Consider the following 8,372-nt stretch of genomic DNA (forward strand, 5'->3'; position numbering starts at 1 on the left):
TCTTCTCCAACACCACAGTTCAAAAACATCAATTCTTTGGTGCTCAGCCTTCTTCACAGTCCAACTCTCACATCCATACATGACCACTGGAAAAACCATAGCCTTGACTAGATGGACCTTTGTTGGCAAAGCAATGTCTCTGCTTTTTAATATGCTGTCTAGGTTGGCCATAACTTTCCTTCCAAGTAGCAAGCATCTTTTAATTTCATGGCTGCAGTCACCATCTGCAGTGATTTTGGAGACCCCAAAAATAAAATCAGCCACTGTTTCCACTGTTTCCCCATCTGTTTGCCAAGAAGTGATGAGACCAGATGCCATGATCTTAGTTTTCTGAATGTTGAGCTTTTATTGTTTCATTTTTAGTTCACTTTTTATTTTAATCGAATCTAGATTATATATAGATTAAAGATTATATATAAAGAACTAAGTAGGTTTTATAAGCTTTTTCATTAGGTGATAACTTTCATCTCTTAGTCAATTTCCTTGGTGCTTATCCCTGTATAAAGAACTTGTGTGCTTAGCTACTTTCTTCACTTTTAATGTTCAGGTGTTGGTTGCCCTCCCACTAAGAAAGATGAGGATTTAACTTCCTCCACAGATGCATATCTCTTCCCATTACTTTCTCATTCAGTTGTCTCATAACTGGTTAGATCAGTATTTCATATATTGTTGTTTTGTTCAGTTGTCCAGTCGGGTCCAACTTTTTGTGATCCCATGGACTGCAGCACTCCAGGCCTCCAACAAGATCATTATTAGCCCCAAAGAAAACACACCTATTGTGCAAGGGGAAAAGACGGCCTACTACATGGCCCTACATGTCAGTAGCATTTATCTAGTCACAATAACATGAAACAGAGTAAAAGAGCTGGCTTAAAACTGAATGTTTGAGCTATAAGCCAACTTTTTCACTCTCACTTTCATCAAGAGGCTTTTTAGTTCTTCACTTTCTGCCACAAGGGTCATGTCTTTATATAAGGACTGGAGAGTTTTAATGAATTTCTTTGCATTCTATTCCTCTACCATTAGACATTTACCCCCAAAATATTGTTGTGCGTGTGTAGCATGACAAACAGGTTTTGTGTACAAGAATTCATTTGAAACTTGCCTTACACCTAGGATAATTGTTCTCGGGCATTTGGGCTCCTAAATTCTCTTTTCACTCTTTGTTAGTAACATCTTTTTGACAAACTTAAGCACTTCGGGTTCGTAAGTTTGTTTTGTTTTACCTTCACAAGCATTTAAAAAAAATTTTAATTCAGAATTGTAACAAATTCAGTAAGTCTGACAGAAAATTAAATATTCCTGAATTATCTCCAGGATATGAGTATGTATTGGACACAAATGTGATTTTTATGCATTTTGAAACTAAAATGACAACAATTTCAGTGCAAAACTCCAAGTGAAAAAATAACCCATAGTTTTTCACTTCTGAAAGTTGTTCCCTTTTATCCCTATGCTCCTCTCTCAGTGAGGACTGAACTCCCTGGCTACACATAGGTCTTTAAAATCAGACATCTTCTGGACTTTTTTCTATTGAGAACCTTATTTCATTTCAAGGGAAAGAACCCAAATGATATCTCCTATGAGGTCATATTAAAAATTAAAAGTTAATCATAAAGCGTGCTAAGCCTTGAGTAAAGGTGGTAAAAGCCCACCTTTAAATTGAATTCTACTTAGCTGTTTAGTGAAACATTTTAATGTTTTGTGTTCTGTTTCTTTCTTTACCAACAGGTAGATTCCATAACTCAAACTGTTACTACGTTCCAGAGACTTCTGAAAAGGTGCCTAGACCACAGAATTTCAACAACAACGAGCCAGGGCTGTTGTGTGTCGCGCGTTAGGAGGATTTATCTGTTGGCAGGAGTCTGTGTCTCCCTCTGATAATCTGTGAGCTCGCAGCCAGACGAACACTGAGAAAATTTTATTGTTTTCCTTTGAATGATGACTAAGACATATTACCAAGGCCATAAGTACTCTTGATGTTGAGTCAGAATTTCGCTTCATACTTCAGCCTTTGGGCCTTGATAATTACATGCTTCAGAATTAAATCTTGCTCTCCTGGGAATCCATAGCTCTAGCCTCCTTCACCAGAGTACCTAGCAAAGAGAAATCGCTCAGTCGTGTCTGACTCTTTGCGACCCCATGGACTGTAGCCCACCAGGCTCCTCGGTCCATGGGATTTTCCAGGCATGAATACTGGAGTGGGTTGCCATTTCCTTCTCCAGGGGGTCTTCCCGACCCAGGGATGAACCCAGGTCTCCCACATTGTAGGCAGATGCTTTACCATCCAAGCTACCAGGGAAGCCAGTAGCTTCCTAGCAAAGGACCCTTGTTTCTCAGAGTAGGGGAGTGGGTTGGAAACAGGATGACATTAACTGTTTATTTTCCTTTTGCAGGAAAAATAATGATTTTAAATAATATTTTTTTCTCTTCTGGCCAGAAAAATTAGCCACTTGCTAATTCTAAACTTGACAGTTTTTGAAAGTGTAACCTACTGAGATAGAATTAATTTGATAACAAATCTCCGTGAGCCAGAGTTTTGGAGCTTTAATAAAAAGACTATATTATTAACCAATTACACTTTGTAGAAAAATAATATAGTAAAGAAGGGGGGAGCATTTTGCATAGGCTGCACTTAGAAAATGAGGTCACCAAGAGAATTTTGTATTAAAACTTTGAGGAGGTCTTCCCTGGTGGCTCAGTGACAAAGAACCTGCCTGCCAGTGCAGGAGACAGGGGTACCATCCCTCCTCCGGGAAGATCCCACAAGGCTCAGAGCAGCTAAAGCCATGCACCACCGACTACTGAAGCCTGAGCACTCTAGAGCCCATGCCCCACAAGAGAAGCCACCGCAAAGAGAAGCCCGAGCACCCCAACTGGAGAGCAGCCCCCCCTCCACAACTAGAGAAAAGCACTAGAGACACCAAAGACCCAGCAGAGCCAAAAATTCAGTAAATAAAAACTACTTAAAAAGATAAATAAAGCCCTGAGGAGGTGACATATTTCCAAGCCGCCTGCCCTCTCCAGACATCCAGATCTGCACTCAGTGTAGCTCTAAGCCTGTATGTCAGGCCAGTGGGTGAGCTGTTGCCTTGTTCATCTCTTCCTACTGCGCAGCTGCAGCTCGGGGGCTTCACCCATACTGCACAACTTTCAAAATCATTCTATTCTTTGAGAAACTTGGAGCTTTTCATAATGTGTCTCGGCCTTACCCCGCAAGGCAGGTAGGGGGCACTAGTCTATCTCCCTTAGGAAGCAGGGCAGCAAAAGCCAGTAAGTGCTGTCCCTGTCAGGGCACAGGAGTGTGGGAGCTGCCAGATTCTGGGAAGAGGCTGTTGATTCCTTTCCAAGACTTGTGCTTATTTTAGGGAACAGTATACTTGCTTAGTTTTCTAATATTACAGCCACAACAGATTAGAAGTAAATTTAAAAGGTTAACACTAAACGCAGGAAGAACCCATGAGTAACAGGAGATTCTAAAACCTGAGAAGCAGATATTTGGGGATTTTCCCCTTTTTTGGACAGCTGCATTCCGGGAGCACTGGGTGCAAGCGGAGGTTCGTGGTCCTTCCGTGTCGGAATTCCTTGAGCGTCAGAGCCCCTGTGTAGTAATTTCAAGTCACCCAGACAAGAAAATAGTGTTCCGTGCGCTTTGGTTCAGAAGTCAAGGAACCGCAGTGTATGTTAGGGTGCCAGCAAGAAGTATACAGACTCATGGTCTAAGTGAAGTCGCTCAGTCGTGTCCTCATCTTTGCGACCCCGTGGACTGTAGCCCACCAGGCTCCTCCGTCCATGGGATTTTCCAGGCAAGAGTACTGGAGTAGGGTGCCATTTCCTTCTCCAGGAGATCTTCCCAACCCAGGGATTGAACCCGGGTCTCCTGCATTGTAGGCAGATGCTTTACCATTTAAGCCACCAGGGAAGACATGGTCTAAGTAGGTTGTGTTAAAAAATAAATTTCAGACGCATACTTTCTTTCTTCATTAATGCCAAAACAAAACCCCGTGTTATTCTATTCCTGTTATATATCTCATATTAGTCCAGGATGAGCACTTTAGAATTATTTAATATGTTTAATTCGGTGGTGAGGTATTGAATTATACTGGCATAAAGTTGGATTTTTCTAAACTGGAAATTACATGCTGGGCTTAAGAGCTCAGCTAGCCAGCCATCCATAAAGCAGTTCCACAAATGCTGGATACACCATTAGAGACATCAAAGGACAGAACCACTTTGCTGTCCTACCACCCAGCCCTATTTCTCTACTTTTGGAGACCAAAACCCTTCAGGGGTTTTGTATGTATCACAGTTTAATTTTATGCCCCTCCCACTGCAACAGACCTTCAGCTTCTAGTCCAGTGGAACTCTTTCCCACCCTGGTCCTTCTGTGTGCACAATACATACTTCTTGAATGGAGAACATGTGACGTTGTAAACAACGTAGGACAGTTTCTCAGATCCCCAAATTGCGTGAGGCAGTACTGACCACAGACGCCGTAGGAGGGAGAGAACCATTCAGCCATAGAGCTTGTGCTAAGCAGGCCGCAGAGTGGAGTAGGACACGCCCACTCCCCAGGACCTCAGCCCTACTGCAAGAATGTCAGTAAGTACCAGCAGGGGGTGGGGCTGCCTGGCCCAGCACAGCAGGGCCTCAGAGAAAGTTAGTAGAGGGGTTGGGTTTGAACTGAGTGTTGACAAAGGGTAGAGAGCTGCTATTTAAAAGAGAAGGACATTCCAGGGAGAGGAAACCAGCAAGGCAAAGCCCCAGGTGGGTGCCAGGGTGCTTCTCTAGTAGACGTGCTGGCAAGTGAATGTAGCTGGGGCTTAGGATTTTGTCCTTGGGATGAGAGAAGGTCATGGCAAGGGTGTCTGCTGCAGAGTTCTCGAGAAATGAGCCTGGTAGGAATGTTGATGAACTGGAGGTGGCCCAGACTGACCGAGGGAGACTGGTCAGGAGACCACTGGAAGATAGAGCGGTTCCTGGGCTCTGCTTGTGCCGTGAGTGAAGGTCACCCATGCAAGCCACATTCCACCCTTTGAAGGCTGGGTTGATGTCATCTGGTGACTGGCTGGATGTGGGGGCTGGGAAGAAGAGGCGGGACTCAGGCTTACCCCCAGGTTCTACCTTAGCCCTGGAGCTCCTCCTGGCTAGGGAATATGAGGAACACAGGAAGAAGGCTTGGAGGAGTGAGACACAAATTACTTCCAGACATTCTGAGTCTGAGGAATCTGAGGGGCATCTATCTAAGTCGTTAGGTTATATCTGGAATATCGGGGGAAAGTACTCAGATGATTGCCCCGGAAGGTCTGGACCTGATAAAAAGATTTGGGGACTTCCCTGGTGGTCCAGTGGCTACGAGACTCCGCGCTCCCGATCCAGGGGGTCCGGGTTCGATCCCTGGGGAACTAGATCTTACACGCTGCAGCTGAAAGTTCACACCCCGCAACTAAAAAGTCTCGCGTGCCACAACAAAGATCAGGATCCTGAGTACTGCAACTGGGACTCAGCGCAGCCAAAGTAAGATACTAAAAAGAAAAAGATTTGGGCAGAGAGAGCAAGAAAAAGGGGAAAACCAGTGACGCAAGCTGGGAAACATATGCTGTTAGGGAAGGATAGGCCTGAAGACTAGAAGAGGGCAGGGGTGAAACAAGCTTCCTTCCAGGAGAGAGGCCCCATCAGGGCGGTCAGAAGCGACAAGAGAGGCCAGGTAAGAATCCAAGTGTCCCCTGGGTTTGGCAATGGAGGTAAGCGTGGCTGTGGGCTAAGCCATGGGGGGTGGGGGTAGGGAGGGCTTGTGTTCCCTGACCTTGGGCAGCTTCCGAACCTCTGAGTGTCTAGAACATGAAGGAGCTGGGCCAGTGAATTTCTAGTGTCTTCTGGCTGCTAGTTGTGTCTGTGCACCTGTGTGTCAGGCTGTCTTAGAGACTGTAAACTGAGCAGACAGGGTCTCGGCCTTTGCCCAGATTCACCAGTGACACAAATATTTCCGCTTGGATGATGAAACAGCCTTGATTGCTGAAGCTGGTAAACTAATGCCACTGGTACTGCACCAGCGGGACTTGTAAATACCCAAGGACACAGGGTGTGTGTGTTGCTCGCTCTCCTGCCTGTTTATGGGGGCTGCTTCTGTCCCCCTAGTCTGGCTATTATAGAGCCAGGAGGTGCATTTGGTGACCGTTGCTGTTTTTCTCTGTGGACTATCTCGACAGCATTAAAGAAATTGAGTATTAAAGTTCTTTTAAGATTGCAGGCCGGGTGCTGGGCCTCATGCACAGCAAGGACTTGAGGTGGTTGGTTTGAAAAGCGTTCGTTCGGCGTGTGTCTGGGGCCAGCTCAGAGCAGGATTCTAACATCTAATGGAAAGAGGCTTCTGTAGTAAAATGACCTTTGCGGCTGGGAAAACATCAAGAATTGTCATCAAGAGCAACAGGTTTCTTACAGGCGTGTGGACCTGTTTGAACCAAGCCTCTGTCAGTCCAGGAGAGGGGCCAGCTGTGCCCCAGATGTGGGCTTCCCCCAGTAGATCCCAGCCCGCTTGCATGGTCTGATGGGGCAGGGGCACAAATGCCTGGCTTCAGGTGCAGGTCCCACCGCTCCCCACCGCCGCCGCCCCGCTTCCTGGGCATGCTGCCTGTTACACTGCACCTCTAATATTATCACATGTTCAGGACAGCCAAGCCTGCCCAAAGCAAGGAGGGAACACTGCAGTAGAAGTCAAAACCCTGTCTCCAGGGGGCAAAAACAAGAAAAGTTCTCCCTGTCTCCTTAGTGGAGATTCTTCCTTACCCACAGCCTCTTCCTGAGTTGGTCTCAGTCATGAACTCTGATTGGCAAGGCTAGTCATGGGAGGATTCCATTTCCCACGATAGCACACCCTTGCACAGAACCTCAAGTTCGCAATACATTCCCATGGCCCTTATTCTCTGCAATCCTGAGGACAGCTCCTACAGGGAAGTCGGGAGAGGAAGCGGCCCCATTTTCTGGATGTGGAGACAAAGGAGGGGAGATGGCCCACCCTGGACCAGCCAGCCAAGGGATGCTGAGCCCCAGAGGTACCACATCAGGAGATTTCCTTCTGTGAGCTTGCCCCTCTGCCACGGCTCCCCCTCCCCACGTCTCCTTCTCCCTCCCTCCCCTGACTACCCCTGGGTAGGCAACGCTGACATTCTCAAGGTTGCATTTAGGTTTCAAAACAAAACTGAACAAAGAAACCAGGTTCCTAGTGCTGTGCTGCCATTGTTTAGGCCAAAACAGTGAAGCTGGAAGGCAGAGCAGCAGTCAAGTCTGTTTAGGAAGAGTAATCACAGATCCGACCTATTCAACAACCAAGGAAATCGCTGAGCGTGGCTGCAACTTTGCTGGTACAGAGCGGTTCGGAGAACACAAAACCACAGTCATTATCAGAAATGATCTCAGCCGGCCCTGCAAGTTTCCCCGAACGTACGAAGCTGAAGCTCTGATGTTTTTCTCACTGCAGGTAAGCAATGTGACTGGAGGGTTCGGCCCTGCTGTTCGCACACACTGATAAACACACACACGCACAGCAGACCTCCAGGCTGGTTCTCTCCTCCTGTAGCACGTGCACTGTGCACAGTCTTTCTCTTCTGTTACTGAGGCTGGTGCTATTCGTTACAAAGTAATTTCTCATCAATAACGTGGACCCATAAGGAGCTCATCACACTAATGGAGCCAGAGCTGTAATATTTGGGGTTCAGTGTGGCTCTGTGTAAAAATATAACCTAAGAAACAGATTGGAATTCAACCATGACCAGAAAATGGCCCTCTACTATTGCTACCAGGCAGACAGTAGGGGCAGTGGTTATCCATAAGAGTTGTGAGCTGAACCATAAGAGTGGTTATTAACAGTACCTGGGTTATAGCTCAGGGCAACCTCATGATAGATGTGTTTCCTCATTTGTAAAATTAGGTAATAATAGCTACAGACTGGTTCCGAACAGGAAAAAGAGTAGGTCAAGGCCGTATATTGTCACCCCGCTTATATGCAGAGTACATCATGAGAAACACTGGGCTGGAAGAAGCACAAGCTGGAATCAAGATTGCCTCAGATATGCAGATGACACCACCCTTACGACAGAAAGTGAAGAAGAACTAAAGAGCCTCTTGATGAAAGTGAAAGAGGAGAGTGAAAAAGTTGGCTTAACGCTCAACATTTAGAAACCAAGATCATGGCATCTGGTCCCATCACTTCTTGGCAAATAGATGGGGAGACAGTGGAAACAGTGTCAGACTTTATTTTGGGGGCTCCAAAATCACTGCAAATGGTGACTGCAGCCATGAAATTAAAAGATGCTTACTCCTTGGAAGGAAAGTTATGACCAAGCTAGATAGCATATTCAAAAGCAGAGACATTA

General features: G+C 46.1%; 1 long non-coding RNA gene across 1 annotated transcript; it reads left to right on the plus strand.

The window, feature by feature from the left end:
* The first annotated feature begins 4,648 nt into the window (after positions 1–4,648).
* Positions 4,649–8,040, plus strand: LOC120875307. Its single transcript, XR_005723942.1, has 3 exons — positions 4,649–5,707; positions 7,245–7,477; positions 8,007–8,040. It is a non-coding gene; the product is annotated as an uncharacterized LOC120875307 (long non-coding RNA).
* The last annotated feature ends 332 nt before the right edge of the window (positions 8,041–8,372 follow it).

The sequence above is a fragment of the Oryx dammah genome, unplaced genomic scaffold, assembly GCF_014754425.2.
Source record: "Oryx dammah isolate SB20612 unplaced genomic scaffold, SCBI_Odam_1.1 HiC_scaffold_16, whole genome shotgun sequence".
NCBI lineage: Eukaryota > Metazoa > Chordata > Mammalia > Artiodactyla > Bovidae > Oryx > Oryx dammah.